The following is an 8,310-nucleotide window of genomic DNA, read 5'->3' as shown; positions in this document are numbered from 1 at the left end:
AAATTTTAAAACAGTAACATATGGTAATCAGTTTGTTATAAAAAGGGGGATAATGAAAAATTTAAAACAAAATGTGTAAAGAAAAAGGCTTCTCTTCCCTACTTGTCTGTAATGTCACTGTAAATCTATCTCAATTTGAGCTTATTTAATTCTTGCTGCAGGATGCACCAATCTTTTGGTGCTCTCAAATAATCCTAGTTTGGGAGACTAGCTGGAACCCTTACAGAAATGTCCACAGAAAGAGCCTTGACTTAGTAATTAGCCTAATGTTTGATGTGTTGGCATCTCATGAGATGTCGTAGTGATGAGTAATAGGTTCACACTAACTCACAGCTTCATTCACATTCTGCAAGAAAATACAAAATTGTGTGCCTGTAAGGTTCACAGATAAAAATAATTTGTGAAGACTGGATCATGCCAAATATCACAGATATTATATGAAGTTTAGACACCTTTTAGAGAAGCAATTAAAAACTAAATCTTAGACAGATTGGCAGTATTTTAATCATAGCATTAATCAAGTTGGATATTGTGTTAGAGCTTCATTCACATGATCAAGTTTTCTTCTAAACACACGTCTTGCAGAAACAGTTTTACAGGCAGCTGGTGATGTGTGACAAACTGGTGAGCAATTGGGAAATGTGCCTGCAGCTGAAAGTACTAGTCTTCATGGTAGGTGGTACTTCAGGGTTTATTTTTCCTATGCTGCAGAAGGATGAAGACTCAACCATTCTGAACTTTCCTATACATACATAAAGCATGTGCAAAAAGCCAGAAATCCCAGCTTTTCCAATCTGTCACTCCCTCAGCAAGACAAAAATCACTGAGAGCACTTAGAATCAAGACTCTTTCCATCTTCTAATAGAGATCTGCATGACAGTTTTCTGGTGATGGTACTCAGGCCACTACTGGTCTTTCAAATGTTTCATGAAAGATGAAATCACTTGGCTAGAGAACAGGTTATCCTCTAGGCCTCATATACATAATAAAACTCTCCAACAGGTGCAACTGAGAGAGTCTCAGAATAGCCATCAGCCAAGATACTTTGGTTTAAGAGTCCACAAACACAGGTTCACAAGTTAGACTTGGTCAGTGCAGGAACTTGGGATAAATGTTGTTGTCACTGGTGACTAACTAATAGCTGTCAGAAAGGCAGAAACTTCTAACATCAACAAAATTTTCAAAATCACAATTCTAAAAAATTTCATTTGGCCTTTAAAACCAGCTCTAAACACACTACTATAAGAAGTGATATATAAAATGCAAAAAGCACATGTCTGGCATAACTTACAGAAAGAATAAAGCAGAATTATTTGCAAAAATCAAGAAAAAGTACTATATGAATAGAAATAATACATCAAGGTAAGCAGGTAACATGCACACAGAAGGCATTTGGGGAGTTACTTTTAATAGGAGGGGGGTTGTGTGCACTTTGGAGGAAGCAGTACCACTTGTTAAAATGCACACTTTAGGTTAGTCTTCTCTTAGGAGTTAATAGGGAATTAATCATCTGTACACCAGGGGAGAGTGGTTTGATCAATACTGAAACTATAACCTTCACTGAGGCAACATATCTAATAAGTACATCTTGAATAAAATTCCTTCATGCACTGACTCATTTTTCTTAAAACACGAAACCAATAAGCATTAGAATCCTTTTGGAGTGAGGGTGATCTCAGCAACACTTCTGACTGGTCTAACCAAAGTGTACCCATCTATACATCCACAGATAGGCAATAAGCACATCTAATACATTATTAACACAGAGTAAAAATAATAATGGATCAAGAATTAAACTTTCATGAGCAATATGAAGGTCTGGTGCTGTGCCTATAAAAGAAAAAAACAAACCCAAACCCCATATTTATCTAAATTAACAAGGAGAGTTAGAGATTTCCTTCTCAAGCAAATAACTTGGGTGAAAAAGATCATTATACAATTTGAAACTTTTCATTGGGAGAGTAACTTCAGTAAAGAGTGCTGAATAGTTATGATTTTTTACAGGAATATATTAATTGAAGCATTCTAAGAGAAGTAATAGATCTAAAAAATATTATATAAGCCCAAAGATCTCTTTTGATTCATTGTGCCTTTTGCATTTTTCTTTTATTTTTAATGGCTGAACAAGGTATTAAACTGGAGGAAAAGACTGGCAGGAAAAAACACACTGTATTTACTATATCCAGATGAACTTTACAAATATATAGGTAAATTATTCCCTGAATTATCTGTCCAGTAGTCAGAGGATTTAACCTATTGATTTACTTACTGCCTGCAACTTACTCTAATAAACTAATAAACTCTAATAAACCTTCTGATGTACCTCTTATATTATGTAATGAGCAAGGAAAAAGAGAGAAGAGTAAAGGTTGAAAGTTAGAGGTTTGAAAATCAGAAACACAATAAAGCTGTGAGATTTTTAAGCAACTCCCCTGCTTTCACACCTTTGCAAAATTATTTCAGCTAATGCAGATTGCTTTGGTGGGACTGAGGTAGTGTAGGCAGCTGATTTGCTCTGAATTTTTTAAAGGAATAAGTAGAGGAACAGAAATAACCAAGAAGTAATGCTTCTCCTAATTCAGAAGAAGCATTTGGTATCTACTTGGTTTATCGTACCAATGATGCAGTTTAAAAATACTGCTTTTTACAATTAATTAAAAAACTCACTACTTTTGCCAGACCTCTGGCACCAACCACTAGCCAACTTTTTCCAAGTGCTTACCAAAAAATACACCACTGGGAATAATGACTTTGGCACAACTGTGGCTCTTCCTCCTGTCTGAACACTCTTTCTCTTTTGCAAGGACAGGTGAAGGGCTCTTTTGACAGCAAAACAGCAGAAATTGAGGCCTGTGTCTTAAACCAAACAACGAAAATGTTAGTTGAACCGAATTGCAAGTTATGGTGATTTACCTGCTTCTATATTAACAGCTAAGACAAGGCAGGAAAATAGTGTAGAGTAGACAATCAACAAAGGGAATCACTATGACTATCTGAAAAAGAAAGCTGGTCATAGCCACAGTGCTTGTGGGGAATGGAGACAAAGACTGCCCTCACACCACCTCAGGCAACTCAGAGTTACTATACAAACCAAAAGGGGTTTATGCCAGAGAAAAGAATGTCTGGACTATGTGTGGAGAAGGAAAATAAACCCAGTACTACTGAAGTTTAAAGAAGATATACTTCTACCAAAGCGTAACAGGTAAAAATGGATTTGAAACCCAAATTTTTGAGTCACAGTTTACCATTTCAGAGAAACACATGTATCAGAACCATATTACTTCAATGTCTTTTGGTATTTTATTGAAATTTTTATTACATAATTTTCAAATTCTCTCTGTGGTAGTGCTGTTTGGGAAAGGGGTGAACAGAGATTTTAGAAAGACACTCACAGCATATGTAAAACTAAGATGAGTACTGCAAGCACCTAAGCAGAACTCCTTGGGCGGGTGATTCACTCTTATGAGACAAATGCCACTAGGCCATATATGCTCCAGTTCTTCAAACATTTATATTCATGATTTAAACATGTATATTCTGTAGTAGTTCTTAAATGTCCAGTTGTCCCAAACTGGTTTCTTTAACACACTCTTGAGAAGGGCTGTGGCTGAGTGCACAGGTGGAACACGCCCAGACAGCAAGACAAATCAGCTGCAATTCATGAACAATTCAGATCAGTTTTAGTCATAGAATAATTTGGGACTATCACAGACATCTTCACCTACATCAGGCTGCTCAGAGTCCTGTCCAACATGAACTCGAAAGTTTCCAGGCATGAGGCATCTACCACCTGGGAAATCTGTTCCAGTATTTTGCCTCCCTCATTGTAAAATTATAACTAATCTAAGTCCTGTGGCTATGTTACAGGACAGGCAAAGAGGTCATGCTGCAATAGCAGATGCTGCCTAAGCTGATCAGCCAGGAAGAAAAGGGCACTCCCACTGGTTCTTTCAGGTACACAGACACATGCCGTGGCTCACAGGCCTGGGAAAAGCAGAGCTTTCTACGGTAAGGAAGATGGCTGAACTGAGCCATGCTAATCTGTAACGTAAGTAAGAAAAGTAGAAAGTAAAAAATTAAATGGCGGGAAAAAAATAACAGTAACCAAAACGGCCATATTTTTAAATATTTGAGATAAAACTAGTAATAAAGAGGAAAAGGAAAACTAAATTTCAAAAGATTATTATCCTGACAGTGTCCGATCTAGCAGTGTTTTCAAACCCATTGTTAACTTCATTATCTTGTGTTGAGAAGAGCTTGGCTTGAAAGTTGAGGTTAATAAGTGCAATAAGAGATGCAATGCCCTAACTGCTCCTGTTTTCTCAGCAAACAGATGATAAAGAGTAATTATCATTCACTGATAGCTGTCTCTCTTTTTAGATCTTATATTCCCTGTAAACTGATTTTGTACTTAGAATAGAATTTTCAAGAAATCAGTCTGTCAACATAATATGGTCTTGTTATTGCAATACTTTAACTTGTAAACAACTTTTCTACTTTTCCCCTATTTTAGATTGACTGAATTATGTAAGAAATGTCACATTTATGATTAACAGGGAGCTATTTACACAGGGACTTAACCTCTGTTGGAAAGCTACAGACACTTAAAATTCAAGATCACTTGTTGGAAAGCTACAGAAACTGTTATGTCTTTTAAAAATGGGACTGAAGTAATTTATCAACTGTAATACAATGAAGGCAAGAAAAAAACCAAAATGAAATAATCTCTAATTCATCATTTCAGTGTTTACTGAACAGGTACAATTTAGTATTTAAAAATAGAAAATCTTGATATCTGGAGATGGAATTTCACTTTGGCCTTATCAGGGGCAAATGTCACTCAGAAGCTGGAAGACTGTAACAGGAAGAGAGGATGGAGATTTTCAATAACTGCCAGCAGCATGTGAACTATAGGAGAGATCAGGGTCCTGACCAAGTGTTCACTATAAATTCAATTCTCAGCAGTTTTGAGAATACTTAGACCATGTTTCTCTCCTCCACTTGAGGAATGAACTAAATACCCTCTACTCCTTAGAAGGGTAAGAGTGTTGAAAAATGTATTAATTTACACTCGAAAAGTTTATTTTTTCTTTTTTTTTCATCCACAAGTTCAAAAACTCCAGTTTCTTTCAACTGCTTTTTTAAACCTTTGAAGCTTGCCAATGAGATGAATGCACTTAAGAAAAACACTAAAATGTTAAATCTGCTGTTTCAAAGAGGGCCATTTTGATGCTGATTAGAATTTCTTTAAATACAAGTCCAAAACCTGCAGAAAATTAGTCAACATTATTCACTGGCAAAAAGCAGTTGAAGACCCCTCATTGCCAGCATCACAACTTTCTTAATTTATTTCAATCACAATATGTTTTAAGCCATCCCAAGACATCTGTTTGAAACTTACTCTCCTAATTTTGAAAAATGTATATGCCTGAATACATAGAAGTGATGCATGGAACACGATCAAAAGGCCATTCCAAAGATGTATGCTTTCACCAAGGAAATATTAGGGTGGAATAAAAGTACATCCCCCGCCCCCTCCAAGTCTCCCCTTAATAAAGGGCTAGCATTTGATCTCAGTTTACACTTGGATCTGAACATTCTTAAACAGTGCAGTTCCACACAACTTAGAAGAGTTACTTAGAACAGTCTGCTTACAGACCTTAAGGTAAAACATCCTCTGCTCACAGAGATTTAACCCTGAGTATGCCAGTTATTCCACTCTCTGATAGCCTATGAGACAGCTTGTTCACCTTGTAGCTGCTCACCGCCCTTCCTTCCTCCCAAAGCTGTGCCACTGTGGAGGATGAAAGGAAGAGTGATACCAAACCAAGTGATACCAAGAGTGATTTACAAGGCATAACTTTTGTGCCTTTTAACCAATAACAAGATATGTGAAAGACTGGAATACAACTTTGGGGGTGGGCTCAAGGTTTCTTTAAGCCCAATTCCCTGACTACTGGGTTATAGAATCAGATATATTTTTAGTCCATTCCTACGGCCTAACACATCATTGATTATCTTCGGCAAAGAAGAGATTTGAGCATAAGATCTGTTCTCTAAGATTTTCTCTAAAAGAGAATGGTACCAATATGTTACCAGTGTTTGATTAAAAGAAAGGTGCGAGCTTTACTTCATTACTTCATTTTCAAGAACAAAGCGCAGATAGTCCCTGTACCGGTTTGGCCAAATTTAGAAATATATCCTCTGAGAGAAGGCACAACCACCCCTCCCCCACCAGGTTTGGGGAAAATAAATTTGCTCAGTTTTCCTTCCCCCTCTCAGGCTCAGTTTAAAGGCATAGAAAGGCAGAAGAATTAATTTCTGGGCATAGAGCAGTGATATGGGATAGACATCACAAAGCCACCCCAAGACATCTCTTTCCATGAAAGGTTTCTGATGCTTCTGGTCCTTAGTTACCATTGCCTTGGAAAGGCATCATTTGACATGCAACATTTTCAAATTGCCATACCACTTTAATCTTAATCCCCACCACTCCCTATTCCTCCACTGCACTCTTCACCCTTCCCCCCTCCCCCCCCCCCCCCCCAAATATATGACGCCCCAGACAGCAAATTCTTCATTCTTAGGGTCAGGTGGTTATAAATTTGGCATTGCTGTAGCTGATGCAGCTCATGCCTCACTCACATACTAGGGTGACATGGCAATAACACTCAGTTATAAACTGACACACGTGTATGCATAATACTTCTCAAAAGGTTTTTGTGGCTCACCTTTGTTCAGTTCACCCATCTTCAGTCAACTCTGTCCAGGCTTACAGGTGATACTTTCCAGAACCATTTAAATCCTGAGATAAAGAAGCAACAGTTTCTGTCTTTGTCCATTATTACTGCATTTTTTTACAGTATAAAAATCAGAGCCTGGCTTTATTAGATTCTCTCCTTTGCCTCCCATCCCTCCTTCACAGTGGGAGTGAGAGAGAGAAAGACAGTAAGTAAAAAAAAAAAACCCCTAGAAATCAAAAGTATAACATTTCCCACTGTTAACTTCATGAAGTTAGATTTTGCCAAGCAGAAAAATACATATTAAAACACAGCCAACATTGGTAATCTTAATTCTAGTTTTAACTTAATTTTGCTTGAAAGTTCTAACTGCAGGTGTTTGGGGGATTTTTTCCTCTCCAGTTTAAGACTGCATGCTTGTTGCATCAGATCAACTTTGCTGAGCTACTGAGTTCCATTACACACACACACACAAAAGTACAGTATCACCTCCTAAAACACTTCCAGCTTCATCATCTGAGTAAAGATATGACAAGGCTGTTTATCAGTAGGTAATAAGACAGATAATTTAACTGTACAAGCTCTAATTGGTCTAATTCACTAACTGACCTCTCACCACTTGATTCACTAGTACAATTGAGCTCTGATAAAGCCTTTAATTGTAAATTGCACACAGCTGTGAGCTGCTTCTCACGCTGGCACAAAAACACTATCATCGACTGTTTCATCTCTGCGACCTGCTAATTTGGAGCATATGTAACTGTTTTTAATGCTGAAGGCTTGACATACCACAAACAGCAGATGTTGCAGCTGCCCCTGAGACGCTTTATTTAATTCAATTACGTCTTTTGGAGATATGTAAAAAAGCTAGGCGAGATGAGAGAGGGCAGGAGAATGTTAAAAATGGAGCCCCTGGTTGAGGCCCAGGTGGCTCGATAGGCAAATGATTGGGTGAATGTCTAAATGATCTTTTTAATTGAGTAGACTGACGGCTAATCAGGGTCATGAAGTGTTATCACACTGATGAGCTGAGTGGAGCCCTGGGCTGCTCTGCAATTAATGCTGCTTTTGTGAAAAGAGAAAAAAGGAAGATAATGTATACCATCTGGCAATTGTTTATGATAAAAGCAGCAGTTTGCTACAAATTCAAGTTAAATGCTATTCATAACATTATTTCTTCTGCTGCTGCGGAGGGCAAGGACATAGAGCCCAGGCCTTTGTCTGACTTTCTCATTCTCTTTCAACAAGCAAAACATTCATTTGCTTCCACGTGTGTTATTATTAATTATTTGCCTGCTTGCTAATGTATGGCCCAAATGATGCTCTCTTTGAAATGTCATGAATAAGTCCAGCAATCTAGATTTTGGATGCTTCATGCCAAAGCATCCAGTGAGAGAAAAACAAAACTAAGTTCTCAACTTGTAGTTAAAAGTCAGAGAAAACAAGTTAGTTGTTTTGGTAGTGGTGGGTACCCATCCCCCTGCCCTGTTCCATTTTAAAGAGCTTGAATCTTTGAAAGACACACTTAAAGGTTCAGAAAAAAGCATGATTTTGAGAAGGAGGGGGGAAA

At 37.6% G+C, this 8,310-nt stretch overlaps 1 long non-coding RNA gene across 1 annotated transcript; it reads right to left on the bottom strand.

The window, feature by feature from the left end:
• Window positions 1-3,281: 3,281 nt before the first annotated feature.
• On the bottom strand, window positions 3,282-7,350 carry LOC138106444 (uncharacterized). Its single transcript, XR_011148994.1, has 3 exons — window positions 7,230-7,350; window positions 6,732-6,805; window positions 3,282-3,651 (listed from the first exon to the last, which is right to left on the bottom strand). It is a non-coding gene; the product is annotated as an uncharacterized lncRNA (long non-coding RNA).
• Window positions 7,351-8,310: the final 960 nt, after the last annotated feature.

Source organism: Aphelocoma coerulescens, chromosome 2 (assembly GCF_041296385.1).
Source record: "Aphelocoma coerulescens isolate FSJ_1873_10779 chromosome 2, UR_Acoe_1.0, whole genome shotgun sequence".
Taxonomy (NCBI): Eukaryota; Metazoa; Chordata; class Aves; order Passeriformes; family Corvidae; genus Aphelocoma; species Aphelocoma coerulescens.
Note: the sequence above shows the minus strand (reverse complement) of the source record. Positions and strands in the feature narration are given on the sequence as shown.